Genomic DNA, 19779 nt, shown 5'->3' with positions numbered 1-19779 from the left:
TTGAGTTTTTGCAGTGTACTTTCTCTGTGTTTCACCTTGAGGACTCGACCTCGGCCGGCGCTCCGGGAAGCTGACTGACACTCTCCTGAACTTCAACTCCCAGCATGCACCGCTGCTTCCTGCCATCTGCTGTCGTTTAACCAAACTCCTCCGTTTAACCCGAAACACAAACGTCCTCTCGACCTTTTTATTTAACGGCTGATTCCTGTTTGAGCTCATCATCATCATCATCATCATGACTCACACTGTTGCTCTGGGCGACGTCCTCCTCCTCCTCCTCCTCCTTCATCATCATCATCATCATCATCATCAGGAACACACTGTGGTCGACTTCATTCAGTCCCACACACAACATCCTGTTGCCTCACTGTCTCATTGTCACTGTGCGTGTGTGTATTTGTGTGTTTGTGCATACGTGTATATATGTGTTATATATTATACATTAATATATGTTATATATAAATGTATATATTACTATTTTATAACTTATTATAGTATATATTGAATTAACATAGGGAGAAGTGATGGAATTTAAAAAGCTTTGGCTCCTTTCGAACATAAATATGTGTATATAAGTAACATCTGTCGTCCTCATGGTGCCGTTTAGACAAACTAACTATAATTATTAGATTTTATTATTTTTCCTTCTAGGATCTGTCAGAAAGTAAAAAAAAAAAAAAGGCAAATAAATATACAAACTGCTGTTTTTTTTACTCTGCATTTTGTGTTTATTGTAAATATGTGACTGTACTCGTTGTTCAATTGTCTTTCATTTATGTTTTCCACTAATGTATGGTTGTCTATAATCAGTGTTACATTAATTAACAATAATAAAAGTGAATTCATCGTTTTAAAGATACATTCAAAAAAAAGTTTAAAGTCAACACTGAATCAGCTGAAAGCTCCAGAACGTCTGAGTAAGAGGACGCTGAGTTCAGACTGATCTGTTTGGAGCAGTGGCGGCTGGTGCTAAAATAAATTGGGGGGGCGTCAGATAAATAAGATAAATAAAGACAGCAGTCAGCAGCGGATCAGCTGATCTCTCCCTCTGTACAAACGCTCCGTTCTGATCCAGCTCCACTGGACTTTCAAAGTAAAGGTGACGCCAGCTGAAATTAGTTAGGCTAAATAGTGAAACAGCGGCGCCTTTGTAGCCGATTTCAGGATGAAACTCTGAACATAACCTGAAACAACTGATTTTTCTTTTGCTGCGGCCGCCATTGTCTCCTGTCTTGTTGTTGTGTGTCTGTCTGCTCCGTGTGCACGCGGGTGTGTCTGTAACTGTTTGAGTGACAGGCAGGTCGCCGCTGCCAGGGGAGTGACTTTGATTGACAGGTCAGGTATCATGAATCAATCCGATTGGATGAAAAAATGACCCAAACGCGCTGATTGGCCACGGGCGCAGAGAGCTGCGCCCGGAGGAGAATCTTGAAGTGACCGATTAGAGACCAGCATGAAGTCACATGGAAGCCAAAAGTTTAAGAGCCCACATACACACTCATTAGGCCGGCGCCCCTCGCTATTGAGATGTATGAAACAACCCAGAATAAACCAATATGGAATGGAAAAGCTTACAAATTTCAAAGTAAAACCCATTGTATGAGTGAACAACCTTTTTCCTGAAATTTTGATGGGGGCGGCGCCCTAGCGCCCCCTATTGACCGGCCGCCACTGGTTTGGAGAGGATGAAGAACACCATCAGTTTAAAGTCTGATACAGGGTTCCTACAGCTTAAGCCAAGTTAAATTTAAGACTTTTTAAGACTTTTTTAAAGCCACTTGAAATGAAATTTAAGACCGACTTCATAATAAACACAAATGCAGAAAAAAGAAGAAAAAAAACACCACATCAATTACATAGGGTTATAGGGACAATTTGACCCACTTTCCTATGTGATCCAAGGTAAAGTGACTGCTACATGAACATTGGATTGTGTCTCTTTCCAGCTGTCCTTTCAAAATAAATGCACAAAAAGTCTGAAAAACAAAAAAAAACACTGACTCTGGAGCTGGTGGCGGTGAGAAATTTAGCGTTGACGGCCGCCACTAACTTCTCTATGTCGGAATGTTACCAATTATTTTGAGATTTGAGACTAATTACAACCATAAAATACCACTTACCAAGTGTTAACATTTTTAAGACCTTTGAAAAATTGATTTAAGACATTTTAAAGCAGAAGTAAGTGATATATTTGTGTTAATATAAGTCTTAAATAGTTATATCTTCCGACAGCAATCACTTACATAGAGTGTTTGGTCTGAAACACGGGTCTGTCAGTCACTCTGCTCTGCTCTGAGCCGAGGAGAAAACATTTATCGTATCCTACAGTTTTTATCCAATGAGGAGAGAGAACGGCATGCAGGGCTGTGTGTGTAGCCAAGGGACGCCGTGAATGTGGTGACGTAGGGACGAGGACTGTTATGGTGCGTTCAAGGCAACTCGTAACTCGTGTTTTTCCGACCTGTGAAGTCGTACCAGTTCGATCTGGTACGAGTTCACGGGTCAGAAGTTACGAGTGGCCGTTATAGTGACTTTCACAGGTAAAACAGGTCGGAGAAACACGAGTGGGTTGCCTGGAACGCTAGAAAGTCGTAAGTCGTGACTTGAAGCTGTAATTTACGGTTTCAAAAGCCTGCCTGGAACGCAGCATTAGCCAAAACGACCGGATCGCTTACTTCTGCTTTAATGCCAATTAAGGCCTTGTTTTTAGACTTTTTAAGAATCCGTGAGAACCCTGTGATAGAAACCAAGTGAAATAAACATAAAGAAGAAGATGATCATGAGGTGAAGGAGGAGGAGGAGGAGGAGGAGGAGGAGGAGGAGGAGGAGGAGGAGGAGGAGGAGGAGGTGGAGGAGGAGGAGGTGGAGGTGAGCGGTTCCTCAGGCCGAGGAGCAGCTCGGGGAGTTTAGATGTTTGGAGTCGTCTACTCGTCAATAATGAAACATAGAAACTGTCAGAAACTAAATCTGCAGCACATGCAGGGCATCCCCCTCCTCCTCCCTCACCTCCTCCCCCTCCTCCTCCCTCACCTCCTCCTCCTCCTCCTCCGTCAGCGCCGAGCCTTGAAGCTGTAATGATTTCCACAAACGTACGAACGTTCCCTCTCCTGCTCTGATCTGACGGTGATCCGCTCACAGGGAGGTGTGTTTTCTCCCGTGGACCCTGAAGGCAGCATGAGACTGGGAGAGGTTTTATTTCTTTTTCTTTTTTTTTTATTAACAAACATCAACATGAGCACAAAGATTTATTTTTCATTTTGACTTTTACACTTTTTCTATAAAGTGGCTACAGTACAGTCAGCAACTTTAAAACTGAGTCCTACACTGCAAAAACTCAATATCTCACCAAGAATATTTCTCTTATTTCTAGTCAAAACAAATCTCATTCTACTTAAAATAAGACTCATCACATTAAAAGTAGCTTGTTTTTAGACACTTTTTACTTCTTTCAAGCAGATTTTCACTTTAAATAAGTAGAAAAATCTGACAGTGGAGCAAGTTTTTCTTTCTTATTACAAGCACAAAAAAACTTACTTTCACTGGCAGATTTTTCTACTTATTTCAAGTGAAAATCTGCTTGAAAAAAGTAAAAAGTGTCTAAAAACAAGTTAATTTTTAGGTGATGAGTCTCATTTTAAGTGGAAAGACATTAGTTTTGACTAGAAATGAGACATTTTGACAAGAAATAATACAAATATTCTTGGAAAGATGTTTAGTTTTTGCAGTGTGGTTCTGATTATTGATCATGAATTACAGATAATGTGCTTTTAAAGAAAAGTCTCGTATGGATATGCAGAGCTACAACTACAGCTGGGACTGTGTGTAATTTATTGTAATTTACAGTTTCACTTTCATTTCCCATTATCATGATCAGGCAGCGAGTGTGAGCCGCGATAAGTGTGAAAACGTGTCAGAATATGCGCGAGGAAATTATCTCCTATAGCGAACTGTAGGTTTCTGTCACACGTCGGAGACGAAGGTGAATCTTTAGACTCCGTTCTGGTCGTGTGTGAATTTAAAAACCAGTTCACACATTAACAGCCTGCTCACTTTTACTCACTTCCACTGCAGCTGAGTGTGTTTCTGAGATGTAACAGCACAGATTCAACATAACACGTCCATTAGTGTAAAACGTAGCATTAGCATGTAGCTAATGGGTTTACTAGTTTAATTTCACCAGGAGGTTCACCAGGCTAAACGCTTGTGTTTTAGTTAATGTTGAGTTAATTAATGTTAAAGGGATAGTAGCATTTTTTTTAAAGTGGGGTTGTATGATCTACAAATAGCCCCTAAGTACTTTAATTGCAGTAACAGACTCTCTGTACTCCTCCCGTTAGCAACGCCAGCCCATAATAGCCCTGCCCAGAGATTTACAACATACAGTGTTGTGAATGGACCCAAAGAAACGGCCTATTTTCACGGCCTAAAAGAGGTTTTACCTGAAAAAAAAATACATAGTTCCATTGTTCGCTATAATATAATTTTTTCCAGCCCTTCAAAGTGCAGGAAAAACACAGTTTTTATTTGGACCTAACCAACTCACATATCCCTCCGCCCAGGGTTAGCGCCCGCCGATCAGCAGTTGGTTGGTCAGTTCAGCAGCTGAAGCTGATAAAAGCCTGAAGCTGCTGTTGGAGGGTTTACAGTAGGGTTTGTTAGTCTGTGTTTTAGTTTCTGTTAAGTTAATTACCTAAAGCTGAAGTTTAGCACATGTGTAGCCTACAGTTTACATTATTATTCAGCATTAACTTCTCTATTAGACGTGTGTGTGGTCTGTTTAACATCTTCCTCTTGTTTCCTGCTGCGTCCGTTCGTGTGACGTCGCCGCTGATGTCACTGAATCTTTCAGCCTGTTTCAGGTCTTTCCCCCGTTCCTCCACCGTGGCTCCGGTCGGGTTTATGGAGCTTTCAGATCAGGAGGATTTAGTGAACATCAGCATAAATGTTTATTAGCAATAAAAAACACAGCTGAAGTGGAGCGGAGGTTTTTCTACCTGCAGCTCGTCTCTGCTGAAACATTTAGCAGAGACACAGGCGGCGAGCGGGGGGCCATAACTTAACACCAAATCACATTATCACAAAATGGATAATATCTGGTGAGCCATTAGAAAGCAGGCAGGTCTAACGCCGTGATGAACAGACTCTAAATTTGGGGTAAATGTTCTTCAGGTGGATGAGACTCCGCAGACAGATGGAGATGAAATCAGAGTTTTATGGTCGATGTGAGTCTGAGAGGAGCTCGTCCATCAGACCGCGATCAGCTGCTGCTGCTGCTGCTGCTGCAGACGATAGACCGAGCCCATCTCTCTCCTCCTCGCTGCAGAGCCAGAGCCACCGCTGTCTGACACCGAGGTGCGTTTAATAAAGATCATCCTCATGTTCCTCCGCCTGCACCTGCAGCACTCACACTGCAAAAACTAAAAATCTTTCCAAGAATATTTGTCCCTTTTCTTGTCAAAATGTCTCATTTCTAGTCAAAACTAATCTCTTTCCACTTTAAATAAGACTCGCCACCTGTTTTAGATCATTTTCACTTGTATCAAACAAATTTTCACTTGAAATAAGTAGAAAAATCAAAGCAAGTTTTTTGTGCTTGTAATAAGAAAGAAAAACTTGCTCCACTATCAGATTTTTCTACTTATTTCAAGTGAAAATCAGCTTGAAAGAAATAAAAACTGTCTAAAAACAAGGTACTTTTTATGTGATGTTTCTTATAATGAGATTTGTTTTGACTAGAAATGACATTTTGACTAGAAATAAGACAAATATTCTTGGTGAGATATTTGAGTTTTTGCAGTGCAGCTCAGCTCAGGCTTCTCTCTGCAGCATCAAGTTAATTCATAGTTTCAGATTCAGGGACAATAACACAGAGTTTTCACACTGCAAAAACTCAAAATCATTCCAAGAATATTTGTCTTATTTCTTGTCAAAATGTCTCATTTCTAGTCAAAACTAATCTCTTTCCACTTAAAATAAGACTCGTCACCTAAAAATTAACTCGTTTTTACATAATTTTTTACTTGTTTCAAACACATTTTCACTTGAAATAAGTTGAAAAATCTGCCAGTGAAAGCAAGTTTTTTGTGCTTGTAATAAGAAAGAAAAACTTGATCCACTGTCAGATTTTTCTACTTATTTCAAGTGAAAATATGCTTGAAAAAAGTAAAAAATGTACTTTTTAATGTGATGAGTCTTATTTTAGGTAGAATGAGATTGGTTTTGACTAGAAATGACATTTTGACTAGAAATAAGACAAATATTCTTGGTAAGATTTTGAGTTTTTGCAGTGTAAGATGTAATGGAGTCAATAACCTGTTAATAATGTAAATATTAAACAACTCTCTCAGTCTCTTCGGCCTCTGTGTCCCTGTAAGTTTCTTTTCTTCTTTGAATAACCATGAATCAGGAATTATTTAGCCGTGTGTTTTTTATATTTTTTTATTATTTACCCAGTTTAAACCTGAGCAATCACAAAAAACATGTTTTTCATTTTAAACTTTTAAACTCCACAGATTAACATAAAAACAAATGAAACAACCAACGGAGCGGAAACATGAATTAAAAAAATATGTAATATGTAAAGTTAATAATGTTTAATGATTTAAATAACATAAATATTACCCTTATATGGCATATTATGTTATTATATTATATATTATGTCAGTTTAACAATTTAACACAATAACACTTTGTAAAGAAAAACTGACTTGTTTAAACTTTAATTAATAATGATCATGTAAATATTATAATAAGGGATAAATCATTTATCCTCTTTTCTTTCTGAAGGTTTGAGTCTGATGTACTGATTGATTGATGTATTGATTGATTATCTATAATAACAAAGCCTTTTCTTCCTTCTCTGCTGAATAAAACATAAAACCATAGTTATATTTAAACGTGTGTTTTCAATAATTAAAGGAAAAGTCCGTGGATTTATCAGATCATTTAAACGCTCAATCTCGTTCTTCTGATTTTTCTTCTAACTTCGGTGCATTAATTCATCCAGAGTGTCAAAATAAAAGCGGTGGAGGTCGCCGCGTCGGGTCCCGCAGGCGGTCGGTCGGTCGGCAGGCGGCGTCCAGAGATCGCCTGTCAGAGCTGCATGAATAAGACACAGAGGTCGGCCTTGGACTGTCAGGCACCACAGAAGAGGAGCGCGGCACGGGTAAATGATGGATGGGCGGCGGGTCAATGACTGGTTACCTCGGTTACCTCGCCCCGTCTCACCTGCCGGCTACATGACACCGGACTAATCAGGAGGATTCCACCTCAAAGTCTCCGTCATTATTCAGCTTCATTTTGATTTTCAGTGGCGCTGCTGGGACTCAGCACCAAGGTTTGTTTGTGTGAGATAAAGCAGCTTTTAAATAAATAAGGGATGGGGGGGGGGGCATTGAAGTTTGTAAAGTGACGACACTTTAGATTCAAACTGAACATTTGAACAAACTGGTTTCTGCACTGCAAAAACTCAAAATCTTACCAAGAATATTCGTCTTATTTCTAGTCAAAAATTTCATTTCTAGTCAAAACAAATCTCATTCTACTTAAAATAAGACTCATCACATAAAAAGCAGCTTGTTTTTAGACACTTTTTCCTTCTTTCAAGCTGATTTTCACTTGAAATAAGTAGAAAAATCTGACAGTGGAGCAAGTTTTTCTTTCTTATTACGAGCACAAAAAACTTGCTTTCACTGGCGGATTTTTCTACTTATTTCAAATGAAAATGATCTAAAAACAAGTTCATTTTTAGGTGATGAGTCTTATTTTAAGTGGAAAGAGATTAGTTTTGACCAGAAATTGGACATTTTGACAAGAAAAGGGACAAATATTCTTGGAAAGTTTTGGAGTTGGAATTCTTGGAAGTTTTTGCAGTGTGTAAAGACCGGATTGCTTACTTCTGCTTTAAAGCAGAAGTAAGCGATCCGGTCGTTTTGGCTAATGCTGCGTTCCAGGCAGGCTTTTGAAACCGTAAATTACAGCTTCAAGTCACGACTTACGACTTTCTAGCGTTCCAGGCAACCCACTCGTGTTTCTCCGACCTGTTTTACCTGTGAAAGTCACTATAACGGCCACTCGTAACTTCTGACCCGTGAACTCGCACCAGATCGAACTGGTACGACTTCACAGGTCGGAAAAACACGAGTTACGAGTTTCCTTGAACGCACCATAACAGTCCTCGTCCCTACGTCACCACATTCAGGGCGTCCCATGGCTGCACACACAGAGAGGACCGCCCCTTTATGCCGTTCTCTCTCCTCATTGGATAAAAACTGTAGGATACGAGAAATGTTTTCTCCTCGGCTCAGAGCAGAGCAGAGTGACTGACAGACCCGTGTTTCAGACCAAACACTCTATGTAAGTGATTGCTGTCGGAAGATATAACTATTTAAGACTTATATTAACACAAAAATATCACTTACTTCTGCTTTAAGTGAATGCAAACGAGCAATTGAGTGTTTAATCGCCTGTTGCTCGAGATGAGAAATGCACGGAGCGTTTTTTTCGGAGCGATACGAGCGACAGCGACAAAAATAAAAAGGTCCAGTGTGAACACAGCTTTAGGAGAAATTTGTTTTGGACATATAATAAGAGAATGTCACATGTTCACATAATATAGCAGATCACAAAACACTCACAAGGGGACAGAGAAGAGGAAGTCTGTTTACATAAAGTGGAGTATAAATTAGACCACGGACCCCCATTGGACAAAATCTCGAAACAAACGCCAGAAATACACAAATATTTGTTCTGAGACTGAATAACGTTACTTGTTTTTAGTCAACGTTCAAATTATGGCCGACAATGTTGTGAATTTTTGGAAAAATTTCAGGAAAAAAAATGAATATTTCTGTAAAAAAATGGTAAAATTTCAAGAAAAAGTTGGGGACCCCCTTGAACCCTCTCAAGGACCCCTGAGGGTCCCCGGACCACACTTTGAGACCCACTGCCATAAAACAACTAAACAGTCGTGATTGTCTACATCTGTTAAACTTTTGTCTTGTGTCAGCTATCTGCTATTAGTGTCGGTTCTGACCTGAGTTTTAAATCAGCTGTAAAACACTAAAAACATTATTTATCATCCCATTTGTTTCTCATCTCTTGGTCACGTTGTTTGGCTCCTGATCCATTAAAATGTTGGTTTAGCACATATGATTTCAGTGTTCTTATCCTCATAACCAGGTCAAAAACCGATCCTAAGAACACAAAAAAAGGGTTAACCCTAACCCTTTTTTCATTTTCTTTAAATAGAGGTAATTTGTGTGGTACTTTTATACAGTAAAAACCTCAAAAGGTTAATTATGTAATTTTTTTAAATTTGTATGTTTCATTTGTAAGTCTGTTTTAATTTGTGTAATCTGCTGGATAAATAAAGTCTTATTTGTTTGAACGTGTTTTGTAAAGTTTTTGATTTTTTTTATATCTAATGTCAGAACATTTCAGTAATGTGTGTGTGTGTGTGTGTGTGTGTCCCTCTCTCTGTCAGGTGGGGGTGGGGCCGTCGTGGCGTTGGTGTGCTGTGTGAACATCGAGGCGTGCCGACCAACCGGTGAGGCCGTCTGTTGTCATGGCGAGCAGCTGATGAGTGAGTGTGTGTGTGTGTGTGTGTGTGTGTGTGACATTAGGAGGGTTAATCCACATAAATGTTGACAGCCATATTGCTGACACAGGGAGTTAATAAGACTAACAGATTATTAGCTTTATAACATTCCTCCGTCATCACGCCGCTGCCTGTCAATCACCGGCACAATTAAATTGTTTAATGAATAAATTTGCATTGATAATGGGGGGGGAGCGGGGGGGAACATCTGGCGGCGGAGGTTTAATGGCGAGCGTTGCATCAGACGCCCATATGGAGGCCGAGTGGCGGGGCTGTTTGATGCTAACTAAATGAAAAGTATCACTCAAATTAATTTGGCTCGTTTGACAGTCAGGAAATCACTTAGTAAGACTGATTCCGTCCAATTACAACCTCCGCCGCTAATTAGTATAGGAGGAGCCGCCGCCGCCGCTACGCTCGATACACGCTCACCTTCGCTCCGTCAGCACCCGACAAAACACACACACACTGCAAAATCCTACCAAGAATATTTGTCTTATTTCTAGTCAAAACTAATCTTAAATATTCTACTTAAAATTAGACTCATCACATTAAAAAGCAGCTTGTTTTTAGACATTTTTTACTTCTTTCAAACACATTTTCACTTGAAATAAGTAGAAAAATCTGCCAGTGAAAACAAGTTTTTTGTGCTTGTAATAAGAAAGAAAAACTTGCTCCACTATCAGAATTTTCTACTTATTTCAAGTGAAAATCTGCTTGAAAGAAGTAAAAAGTGTCTAAAAACAAGCTGCTTTTTAATGTGATGAGTCTTATTTTAAGTAGAATGAGATTTGTTTTGACTAGAAACGACATTTTGACTAGAAATAAGACAAATATTCTTGGTAAGATATTTGAGTTTTTGCAGTGTAGGCTACTACAACAACCTTCAATTTCAAAATAAAAGTCTGATGTTATTTCTAAGGGTTCTTTCTTCTTCCTGATCCCTGTTAGTCCACTTGGTCCTGAGTCCTGGTCCCTGCACTGCAAAAACTCAAAATCTTACCAAGAATATTTGTCTTATTTCTAGTCAAAATGTCATTTCTAGTCAAAACAAATCTCATTCTACTTAAAATAAGACTCATCACATTAAAAAATTAGCTTGTTTTTAGACACAAAAATCTGACAGTGGATCAAGTTTTTCTTTCTTATTACAAGCACAAAAAACTTGCTTTCACTGGCTGATTTTTCTACTTATTTCAAGTGAAAATTTGTTTGAAACAAGTGAAAATGATCTAAAAACAAGTTCATTTTTAGGCGATGAGTCTTATTTTAAGTGGAAAGAGATTAGTTTTGACTAGAAATGAGACATTTTGACAAGAAATAAGACAAATATTCTTGGAAAGATGTAGAGTTTTTGCAGTGCAAGTCAACACAAACAGCGAGCGCTAACAGCTTCCTGCTCGGCGGCGAGGTGGAGGAATCTGTCGACGGCGTTAAAATGAAATGCAAATTGCCCCTCGCTCCCTCGCTCGCCGCCGCCGCCGCCATCACATCTGGCCCAGATTCAGTCTGAGCGGCTTCATGTGCGTTTCCTCACAATTAAAAACACCACAACCAAACGCCAGCGCCAGGACACAGATATACATTTCAAAATAAGACGCAATTATCCTGCAGGAGGAAAAACCGAGACATCAGTGTCGTTATGTGAGAGAGCACGAGACACACACACACACACACACACAGAGAGACACACACAAAAAAGAACAATCAACAATTGGCGTTGAAGTGAATCATTTCCGGGAGGAAACGTGAATATTCATGAGGACGTGAAGCAGGTTCTGCAGTTTGTTTGTTGAGAAGTTAGAGAAGTTGTGCAGTGTGTGTCTGTCTGTGTGTGTGGGTGTGTGTGTGTGTGTGTGTAAAGTTGTGAGTTCAGACCTGCAGCCTCCATCCATCCACCATGTAACCGTCTCATATAGAGGACACACTCGGACGCTGAGGACAGTTGGACAACGTGAAAACATTTTATTATTTCAACAGGAAACAGAAACCTTCAGCCTGTTGTATTTACAAAATAAAAGCATAGAGTTTGTTCTCTTACAAAATAAAAGCGTAAAGTTTGTTCTCTTAACTTCAGGACAGTTAGAGCTGTTGGAAAGAAGCTGGTTCATAAATTGTAATTGTAACAACAACAGCTGCACTTTATTTGTCAAATTTGCTTGCACGTTATATTTCAGTGCACTGCAGCACTGTAGCACTTTATAACTTCTAGGTGATCTTTTGGTCCCCTTACCCACTCTTTTAACCGTCTATGGTCAGTTAACTGGTGGTTTATGTATGTCGTTCATATGTTTTGTGTAAGATGTCAAGGTGTTTTATTGTCCTCGTCCTGCCTCTTGGACTTTTTATGTCATTGTTTTTTTATGTCTAACATCAACCTGCCAATGGGACTGGGGATGGAAATTAGCCACTTGGCTACAATCCCACATGTTTACATGTCAATGTCCATCAATATGTACTGTATAAATAAATCAATCTGAAAATCTGAATGTTGTTTTGTTATTGTTGTCTACCTGTCTTGTTCTTTATGATGTGTGCTGTTGCCTTCTTGGCCAGGTCACTCCTGTGAATGGGTCTTCTATCTGGTTAAATGAAGGTTAAATAAAAAAAATACCTGGAGGAGTGAAACAGCCTCTAGATGGAAATAAAATCACAGACATAAACATTTTACAGATTGATGGAGAGAAGAAAAGATAAAAACTGACGTTCAGAAAAAACTTCAAGAGAGGAACAAATATGAAAATGAGATGTGTGTATAAGTATAGTTTAGTTTATTTTGTTTGATACGGGACAGTGTACAATACCATTGATCAGTTGTCTAGAGCAACAAAAAGATGGTCGCACCAGATTTAGCTTCAGCAGCTCATTTCCATCTTTAGCCCCGGCATAAAATTCACAAATACAGATCACAATAAAATACAGGAGGAGCTTGGAACACAGGATGACATAAGTGAACATTTCACTAACAAGGACCACGCCACAACAATGTGCCATTAGACGATTTAATGGGATGAAATGATGAACATGAATGAATGATATTGTACGAGAGTGGTAAAGGTGCGGGGAGGTTGATGTCGCGTCTCGTCTGGGAAGATAAACCGGAGACCGGCGGAGGGAGACTCAGAGTGGGGGTTCCGTCTCGGCGTTGTTCCGCCCGAGCTGGATTCGTGCCCCCCAGACGATGCTGTGGAGGAGATCTGAAAGGGAATGCGTTGGTTAAGAAGAAAGGGATGGAGGAAGGAAGGGAAGGATGGAGGGATGAGAGTGAGGATGATCCGGGAGGAGGCTGGAGCCGGGAGGCGCCTAGACAAGGGGAAGAAGGGAGGGTGGGTCGAGAAATCGAGGCAACTGAGGAAGGAAGGGGTTGACCCGGGTATTTGTAGGCTTGACCGGTGATTAGAGGTGTGGTTGAGGCGTGGCCCTGCTCCTGAACTTAAGTTAACTCCGTGAACTTTCATATATATATGTGGGTATATGTGTATGTGTGCAGTGTATGTGTATGTGTAAAACAGGTGGATTCCTCCGTCTGTATCTCTTTGTGAGGATCAGACATGAAGCAGAGAAAACTGACTTTAGGGCTCTGACTCTTTTACACACGACAACTGAATGAGTTGTGTAGATGAAGCAGCAGCTCTGACACATGTTCCAGTCAGTATCTGCTCACAACAGCATTTTCTCCTATTCAACACATCTACTCAACACATTAAATAATACATAGTAGTTTTCTCTAAACACAAAAACAAGACGGAGAAAACAGAAGAACATCCCCTCCAGAATAATACACCAAACTAAATGATCAGAAAAAGATAAGCAGCTCAATCAACCACATGGACATCCACCTGGGTTACATATACGTATATAAATACACTATTTATGGGTAATGTATATAACTGCATTGTATAAAGGTATCTAGCTGTGTAAATAGTCAGTAGGTAAAAAGTAAAAAGTTCACAAATGATATCCAAAAAAAAAACGTTGCATGGCGACTTGTTTCAGACCGAGGGATGAAGAGTCAATGTCTGGTCTGCAGTCGATACTTCAACTTGTTTTATGCTACTTTTGTTGTTGTTCTTCTCTTTCTTCTCTGATGGATACAGACTATATGATCTATTTTGTGAAAGGATTTCTTGAAAACAGGTTCAGACAACATCATTTTGCTTCTTTCTGCCTCATTTCATTCAGGAGCTGCATTGTTATTAATTTCTGAGTCGTTCGTTTAGTTTTTTCGATGAATGAAACAAAGAAATAAATAAATAAACTGAACAATGAGAGAGGAAGACGATTCTGTAGAAGAGACGACAAAACTTTGTCAGATGAAACTTAAACTAAGAGACTAAAACATCAGGACCTTTTGTCACATGATGCGTCCACGGCTCCAAACCGCCGTCCTGAAGGACTCGCTGGTCCCTGATTGGCCGATGTGGGTCTGCAGGCAGAGATTAGGCTCCACTCAGAGGAACAGCTTTACTTCACTGCAAAAACTCAAAATCTTACCAAGAATATTTGTCTTATTTCTAGTCAAAACAAATCTCATTCTACTTAAAATAAGACTCATCACATTAAAAAGTAGTTTATTTTTAGACACTTTTTACTTCTTTCAAGCAGATTTTCACTTGAAATAAGTAGAAAAATCTGATAGTGGAGCAAGTTTTTCTTTCTTATTACAAGCACAAAAAACTTGCTTTCACTGGCAGATTTTTCTACTTATTTCAAGTGAAAATTAGTTTGAAACAAGTGAAAATGATCTGAAAACAAGTTAATTTTTAGGTGAAGAGTCTTATTTAAAGTGGAAAGAGATTAGTTTTGACTAGAAATGAGACATTTTGACAAGAAATTAGACAAATATTCTTGGAGAGATTTTGAGTTTTTGCAGTGTTTACCATGTTCCTGTGAGTGTGTGTGTGTGTGTGTGTGTGTGTGTGTGTGTGTGTGTGTGTGTGTGTGTGTCCATAGTGAGTCTTTTGTCTTTGTGTTTTCTCTACATCTGAATGGAGCCGTGTTGGGACGAGCGCTGCTGATCTCTACCAGACTTGGGGAGCGGCCGGACTCTCCGCTCCCTCCTGCTCATCAGGGACATCATGGAGGAATATTCTGGGATGGTTCTGGCCCGGGGCCACACGGGCCCACTCGGCTCCAACACACTGCGGCGTATTGTCCCGCCGCCCCGGGTCCGGGCGCGGCGCTGCGACGTGGGTGTCGAGGAAACGCTCGGCCCCGGGTCCCTCGCCGCGGAGCTGGACGGTCTGAGTCCGGTCCAGATAGAACTCCAGAGGTCAGAGGTCCAGTTCATCGGCCGGGAAGAGGGAGGAAGGACAACTGCAGATTTAACTAAACTGTTTTAACAGTGTAGAGACTCTGTGTTAAAGGGATAGTTCAACATTTTGTCAAATTGGCCCCATTTCCATAATCCCTATAATCATCACAGTAGGTTCGTTACCTTTAATTGTCGGTGCAAGCTATTTTTAGAACGGCGGAGCAGAGCCGTGAGCTGCTCAGAGCTACGCTACGGAGGAGACTCATTATGGGATTTCTTGGTTTGGCAGAGTTGTTTTAGAGGTAAATTCGTGGAAAACCGCTGATGCACGTTGGCTTCAGGGACAGTTTTTCATCAAGCAGTCTCTGTATTTCCCTCTAAAAAAACTCTGTCTGGTAAAGTTGTGTTATTATCTCATAGCAGGTCACAACTTGTCCACCAGAGCGTTGTGGAGTTGTTGGATTGTGTATTTGATGAGTTTGATGAGGGAAACCAAGAAATCCCATAGCGTAGCTCTGAGCAGCTCACGGCTCTGCTCCGCCGTTCTAAAAATAGCTTGCACCGACAATTAAAGGTAACAAACCTACTGCTATGACAGGGCCAATTTGACAAAATGTTGAACTATCCCTTTAACTCCACTCGATGCCGTCAGAGGTTAGAGGTTGGTTTAAAACATGATTGAATTTAATATTGAAGGAATGAACTGATGATGAAAAGTAAAACCGACTGAAGGTTAGATGTTGTATCCATGTGTGTGAGCAGAGCTGGAGTTCATCTTCATTAAACTGTGACTGTGATTTAAAAAATATATATATAAAAGAGGCAAACAAGAACAGAGAAGGACAAATATTAAACCTAAGAGCTGCAGAAAAACCTCAGAATAAATATCTGTGTGTGTGATGGAGGAGGAGGAGGAAGACGAAGGTCTGTGTGTGTGTGGGTCTGTTTGCACGTTTGCAGCGTTAACAACGTGTTGACAAGTCGCTGACATCACACAGATGTCAGACACATCTGCCTCCTGCAGCCGAGCGCACGCACGCACGCACACACACACACACACACACACACACACACACACACACACACACACACACACACACACACACACACACACAAAACTGAAACCTGTCATTGATCTGATTAATGACTGATCATCACACTCATCTTCTTTTTCTTGTGACCTTGTGTTTATTGTAAATATCAAACTACATGTTGTTATTGTCTTACACATTTGTTTATTCTCTCCACTTTATGTTCATTATCTCATCTTATCTTATCTTATCATATCTTTTCTTTTCTTATCATATCATATCTTTTCTTTTCTTATCTTTTCTTGTCTTATCTGATCTTATCTTATCATATATTTTCTTATCTCATTTTATCTTATCATATATTTTCTTATCTTATCTTTTCTTTTCTTTTCTTTTCTTATCATATCTTTTCTTTTCTTTTCTTATCATATCTTATCTTATCTTTTCTTTTCTTATCTCATCTTATCATATCCTTTCTTTTCTTTTCTTATCTCATTTTATCTTATCATATTTTATCTTATCTTATCTTATCTTATCATATCTTATCTTATCTTATCATATCTTATCTTATCTTATTTTATCTTTTCTTTTCTTATCTCATCTTATCTTATCATATATTTTCTTTTCTTATCTTACTGCATCTTATATTATCTTCTTGTTTGACTGACAGAGAGTGTGTTATACAACTAAAACAGTGTGTTTATCAGGATCCCAAAAAACAAATGATGATCTTTAACAGACAAAACAGACGAAAGAGCTTCATATCTTCATATAAAAGTACAATAGTTGTTCTTATATTATAATGAAAGTGCTGAGTCAGCGTTCCTGCTCTTGTGACACAGCGAGATCAAACTGGTTCAGACAAACACACGTCGACAGGAGGAGGGACTACTTTCAGCGGCGGACTGATCCACATTCAGCAGCACTAACAGTAACAGGTGGCGTTAGACTGGAACTACTTCTTCAGGGTTCATGTTTCCACTGAGACCAAAACAAAACACCTGAGTGGATGGATACGCTGCTGTTTGTCAGGAAATAGTTCTCTAGCTATTACCTGTAGTTTCACGCCTGTGTCTGTGTGTGTGTGTGTGTCAGTGAGGTGTGTGTGTGTCGTTGACCTCTGAGCTGATCACACTTGATCTCAGCTTAATGAAACTCAGTCTGCAGCTTGAAGGGCGAGTCGTCTCCGCTGCACTAATTACTGTGTGATAAGGAAGCGTCTGGATGTGGGAACGAGGCCGGAGGTAATCTCCCTGTTTAATGTCGGCGTCGGCTCGCCGCTAATGAACCCGCCGCTCCGACTGGTTCCCATCCCGACGACCCCGCCCACGTTTAGCATTCACAGCACAGAGACCAGAGTCCTGAACACGGCTCTGCTCCGAATTCAGATTCACACACACACACACACACACACACACACACACACACACACACACACACACACACACACACACACACACACACACTGCAGCACACTGTGTGTGTGTGTGTGTGTGTGTGTGTGTGTGTGTGTGTGTGTGTGTGTGTGTGTGTGTCTGTGTGTCTGTGTCTGTCTGTGTGTTCATTGAGCAGCAGTGATGAAGACACACTGGATCCTACATTTCCCATGATGCACCTGAACAGCATCTTTCATTAGAGCAGCTGTGTCACATGCTGCCTTCATGTGCTCTGGTACAGATGGTATTTTCCACTTGTGACCTGGTATTTACCAGTGCGTTGTGTTCAAGTGCTTTTGTTGTTGTACAGAGAAAATAAATATGGTGGACACACAGATTCAGACTTGTTACTTGGGTAAAACCATAGATATATGACACGTGCGGCATCTATGTCTATGGGGTAAAACAATCTTGGATTGCCTAGTTCATCTCTTACAGCAAGAAGATGAATTATCAAAACTCAAACGGTAAATATTAACATTCATGAGGATTTAGCACTGGCTATTTGGCTAGCTTTTTAAAAGCGTTTTTTTTTTTTACTGTTCATGCACGCATGTAAAGTGAAGAGCTGCTAACTGTTTTCTAAAGGCTTGCCTTGCTTACCATTAACGAATCTTGCGTTGCTCGCCGCCATGTTGAAAAGGTCAAAGGTTATTCTCATCTCGGCAACTCGGGCATCAAAAAATTCTACGAGTTGCCCAGTGGAAAACATCACATGAGAGGGTGTTCATGTGCACTTTTCACGTCGTCTTTTGGTATTTACCATAATTACCATAGCACATGAAGGCACCAACAGTTAGAGCACTGGAAAAGAGAGTAACGACACCACCTTTTGAATAGACCTTTTTTTGCCTAACATAAAATGTACTTATCCTTTGTCCTCTCCTGCCTCTCATGACACTATGTAACTGAACCTGTTGACATTATTCCATTTTTATTTGTAACCCCCTCATCCCTCATTTCACAATGTACATCCCAACTAATAATTCTTCAATAAAAATAAATAAATAAATAAAAAAAAATAAAAAAAAGTAATGACACCACCATTGACTCCTGTGGTAAGCATACCGGTAAACCAATAAGGCGAGGGACCGTTCTGGGGACCTGATAAAGCGAGGGACCGTTCTGGGGACCTGATAAAGCGAGGGACCGTTCTGGGGACACGATAAAGCGAGGGACCGTTCTGGGGACACGGTAAAGCGAGGGACCAGTCTGGGGAACCGAGGGACGGGTCAGGGGACACATTAAAGCGAGGGACCGGTCTGGGGACCCGATAAAGCGAGGGACCGTTCTGGGGACACGATAAAGCCCGGGACCGTTGTGGGGACCGGATAAAGCGAGGGACCGTTCTGGGGACACGATAAAGCGAGGGACCGTTCTGGGGACCCGGTAAAGCGAGGGACCGTTCTGGGGACCGGATAAAGCGAGGGACCGTTCTGGGGACACGATAAAGCGAGGGACCGTTCTGGGGACCGGATAAAGCGAGGGACCGTTGAGGGGACACGATAAAGCGAGGGACCGTTCTGGGGACACGATAAAGCGAGGGACCGTTCTGGGGACACGATAAAGCGAGGGACCATTGAGGGGACACGATAAAGCGAGGGACCGTTCTGGGGACACAATAAAGCGAGGGACCATTCTGGGGACACATTAAAGTGAGAGACTGTTTTGGGGACCTGATAAAGTGAGGGACCGGTTGGGGACACAATAAAGCGAGGGACCAGTCTGGGGACACAATAAAGCGAGGGACCGTTGTGGGGACACGATAAAGCGAGGGACCGTTGTGGGGACACGATAAAGCGAGGGACCGGTCTGGGGACACATTTAAGCGAGGGACCGTTCTGGGGACACGATAAAGCGAGGGACCATTCTGGGGACCTGATAAAGCGAGGGACCGTTCTGGGGACACATTAAAGTGAGGGACCGTTCTGGGGACATATTAAAGCGAGGGACCGTTGAGGGGACACGATAAAGCAAGGGACCGTTCTGGGGACACGATAAAGCGAGGGACCGTTCTGGGGACACGATAAATCGAGGGACCGTTCTGGGGACACGATAAAGCGAGGGACCGTTCTGGGGACCTGATAAAGCGAGGGACCGTTCTGGGGACACGATAAAGCGAGGGACCGTTCTGGGGACACGATAAAGCGAGGGACCGTTCTGGGGACACGATAAAGCGAGGGACCATTGAGGGGACACGATAAAGCGAGGGACCGTTCTGGGGACACAATAAAGCGAGGGACCGGTCTGGGGACACATTAAAGCGAGGGACCGTTCTGGGGACACGATTAAGCGAGGGACCATTCTGGGGACCTGATAAAGCGAGGGACCGTTCTGGGGACACATTCAAGTGAGGGACCGTTCTGGGGACCTGATAAAGCGAGGGACCGCTTTGGGGACACGATAAAGCGAGGGACCGTTCTGGGGACACATTAAAGTGAGGGACCGTTCTGGGGACAC

The sequence above is a fragment of the Trachurus trachurus genome (genome assembly GCF_905171665.1).
Source record: "Trachurus trachurus genome assembly, chromosome: 10".
Lineage (NCBI taxonomy): Eukaryota > Metazoa > Chordata > Actinopteri > Carangiformes > Carangidae > Trachurus > Trachurus trachurus.
This window is presented reverse-complemented; position numbering follows the sequence as displayed.